Raw genomic sequence first — 3,732 nt, 5'->3', positions numbered from 1 at the left:
GGTGGGGTTTTATGAAGGATGGATGTGAGTGGTGAAGAGAAAGATGGGATTTGATAGGTGAAGGGTTTTTGGGGAAGAGGTGTTGAGGTGATTGGTGAGTGGGTGTAGAAGAAGAGAGAGGGTGGTGGGGTAGGTGGGGATCCTGTGGGGTCCACAGATCCTGAGGTGTCAAGGAAAAGTCATCCCTGCACCAAATGGCATGCAAAAATGCGTTTTAAGCCAATTCTGGCGTTAAACGCCGGGCTGGTGCCCATTTCTGGCGTTTAACGCCATGTTCTTGCCTTTTCCTGGCATTTAACGCCAGTCTGGAGCCCCTTTCTGGCGTTAAACGCCCAGTCTGGCACCATTCTGGGCGTTAAACGCCCATCTGCTAGCCTTACTGGCGTTTAAACGCCAGTAGGTTCTTCCTCCAGGGTGTGCTGTTTTTCTTCCTGTTTTTCATTCTGTTTTTTGCTTTTTCAATTTGATTTTGTGACTTCTCATGATCATCAACCTACAGAAAACATAAAATAACAAAGGAAAATATATAAAATATAACATTGGGTTGCCTCCCAACAAGCGCTTCTTTAATGTCAGTAGCTTGACAGAGGGCTCTCATGGAGCCTCACATTTTCTCAGAGCTATGTTGGAACCTCCCAACACCAAACTTAGAGTTTGAATGTGGGGGTTCAACACCAAACTTAGAATTTGGTTGTGGCCTCCCAACACCAAACTTAGAGTTTGACTGTGGGGGCTCTATTTGACTCTGATTTGAGAGAAGCTCTTCATGCTTCCTCTCCATGGTGACAGAGGGATATCCTTGAGCCTTAAACACAAAGGATTCTTCATTCACTTGAATGATCAGTTCACCTCTATCAACATCAATCACAACCTTTGCTATGGCTAGGAAGGGTCTGCCAAGGATGATAGATTCATCCATGCACTTCCCAGTCTCTAGGACTATGAAATCAGCAGGGATGTAATGGTCTTCAATCTTCACCAAAACATCCTCTACAAGTCCATAAGCTTATTTTCTTGAATTGTCTGCCATCTCTAGAGAGATTCTTGCAGCTTGTACCTCAATGATCCCTAGCTTCTCCATTACAGAGAGAAGCATGAGGTTTACACTTGACCCTAAGTCACATAGAGCCTTCTTGAAGGTCATGGTGCCTATGGTACAAGGTATGGAGAACTTCCCAGGGTCCTACCTCTTTTGAGGTAATTTCTGCCTAGACAAGTCATCCAATTCTTTGGTGAGCAAAGGGGGTTCATCCTCCCAAGTCTCATTTTCAAATAACTTGTCATTTAGCTTCATGATTGCTCCAAGGTATTTAGCAACTTGCTCTTCAGTGACATACTCATCCTCTTCAGAGGAGGAATACTCATCAGAGCTCATGAAAGGCAGAAGCAAGTCCAATGGAATCTCTATGGTCTCATTTTGAGCCTCAGATTCCCATGGTTCCTCATTGGGGAACTCAGTGGAGGCCAGTGGACGTCCATTGAGGTCTTCCTCAGTGGCGTTCACTGCCTCTCCTTCCTCTCCAAATTCGGCCATGTTGATGGCCTTGCACTCTCCTTTTGGATTTTCTTCTGTATTGCTTGGGAGAGTACTAGGAGGGAGTTCAGTAACTTGCTCAGCTGTCCCACTTGTGCCTCCAAATTCCTAATGGAGGATCTTGTTTCAGTCATGAAACTTTGAGTGGTTTTGATTAGATCAGAGACCATGGTTGCTAAGTCAGAGTGGTTCTGCTTAGAATTCTCTGTCTGTTGCTGAGAAGATGATGGAAAAGGCTTGTCATTGCTAAACCTGTTTCTTCCACCATTATTGTTGTTGAAACCTTGTTGAGGTCTCTGTTGATCCTTCCATGAGAGATTTGGATGATTTCTCCATGAAGAATTATAGGTGTTTCCTTAGGGTTCTCCCATGTAATTCACCTCTTCCATTGAAGGGTTCTCAGGATCATAAGCTTCTTCTTCAGATGAAGCATCCTTAGTACTGCTTGGTGCATTTTGCATTCCAGACAGACTTTGAGAAATCAAATTGACTTGTTGAGTCATATCTTGTTCTGAGCCAGAATGGCATTCAGAGTATCAATCTCAAGAACTCCTTTCTTCTGATTTGTCCCATTGTTTACAGGATTCCTTTCAGAAGTGTACATGAATTGGTTATTTGCAACCATTTCAATTAGTTCTTGAGCTTCTGTAGGCGTCTTCTTTAGATGAAGAGATCCTCCAGCAGAGCTATCCAAAGACATCTTGGATAGTTCAGAGAGACCATCATAGAAAATACCTATGATGCTCCATTCAGAAAGCATGTCAGAAGGACATTTTCTGATCAATTGTTTGTATCTTTCCTAAGCTTCATAGAGGAATTCTCCATCCTTCTGTCTGAAGGTTTGGACTTCCACTCTAAGCTTACTCAATTTTTGAGGTGGAAAGAACTTTGCCAAGAAGGCATTGACTAGCTTTTCCCATGAGTCCAGGCTTTCTTTAGGTTGTGAGTCCAACCATGTCCTAGCTCTGTCTCTTACAGCAAAAGGGAATAGCATAAGTCTGTAGACCTCAGGGTCAACCCCATTAGTCTTGACAGTGTCACAGATTTGTAAGAATTCAGCTAAGAACTGATGAGGATCTTCCAATGGAAGTCCATGGAACTTGCAATTCTGTTGCATTAGAGAAACTAATTGAGGCTTAAGCTCAAAGTTGTTTGCTCCAATGGCAGGGATAGAGATGCTTCTCCCATAGAAGTCGGGAGTAGGTGCAGTAAAGTCACCCAACACCTTCCTTGCATTGTTTGCATTGTTGTTGTTTTCGGCTGCCATGTCTTCTTCTTTGAAGATTTCTGTTAGGTCCTCTACAGAGAGTTGTACCTTAGCTTCTCCTAGCTTTCGCTTCAAGGTCCTTTCAGGTTCAGGGTCAGCTTCAACAAGAATGCCTTTGTCTTTGTTCCTGCTCATATGAAAGAGAAGAGAACAAGAAAATGTGGAATCCTCTATGTCACAGTATAGAGATTCCTTGAGGTGTCAGAGGAAAAGAAAAATAGAAGATAGAGGTAGAAGAATTCGAACTTAATCAGATAGAGTTCGAATTGTGCATTGAGGAGGAGTGGTACTCCATAAATAGAAGGATGTGAGAAGAGAGGAAGAAATTTTCGAAAATTAAGTGAAAGATTTTGAAAACATTTTGAAAAACTTTAATTGATTTTCGAAAACCAAGAGTGGGAAAGAAATCAAGTAATTTTTTGAAAAAGATTTTGAAATTAGAATTTAAAAAGATATGATTGAAAACTTATTTTGAAAAAGATATGATTAAAAAGATATGTTTGAAAAGATATGATTTTAAAAAGATATGATTGAAAAGATATGATTTGAAAACAATTTTAAAAAGATTTGATTTTAAAAATTAATGACTTGCCTAACAAGAAAAGATATGATTCAAACATTAAACCTCTCTCAACAGAAAAGGCAACATACTTGAAATGTTCAATCAAATCATTAATTGTTAGCAAGTATCTTTGAAAAAGGAGAGAAATTGATTTTGAAAACATTTGATTGAAAAGATTTGATTTGAAAAAGATTTGATTTTGAAAAACTTTGAAAACTTGAAAAAAAATCTGAATTAAAAACAGAATCTTCCCTCTTGTGCCATCCTGGCGTTAAACGCCCAATGCTCTACCTTTATGGGCGTTAAACGCCCAACCAGGCACCCTGGCTGGCGTTTAAACGCCAGTCTGTCCTTCTTCACTGGGCGTTT

The 3,732-nt window shown here is 40.7% G+C and overlaps 1 non-coding gene across 1 annotated transcript; it reads left to right on the top strand.

The window, feature by feature from the left end:
* Positions 1-2,288: 2,288 nt before the first annotated feature.
* On the top strand, positions 2,289-2,396 carry LOC130971588 (small nucleolar RNA R71). The gene has a single exon (XR_009082799.1). It is a non-coding gene; the product is annotated as a small nucleolar RNA R71 (small nucleolar RNA).
* The last annotated feature ends 1,336 nt before the right edge of the window (positions 2,397-3,732 follow it).

Source organism: Arachis stenosperma, chromosome 3, assembly GCF_014773155.1.
Source record: "Arachis stenosperma cultivar V10309 chromosome 3, arast.V10309.gnm1.PFL2, whole genome shotgun sequence".
Lineage (NCBI taxonomy): Eukaryota > Viridiplantae > Streptophyta > Magnoliopsida > Fabales > Fabaceae > Arachis > Arachis stenosperma.
This window is presented reverse-complemented; position numbering and strand designations above follow the sequence as displayed.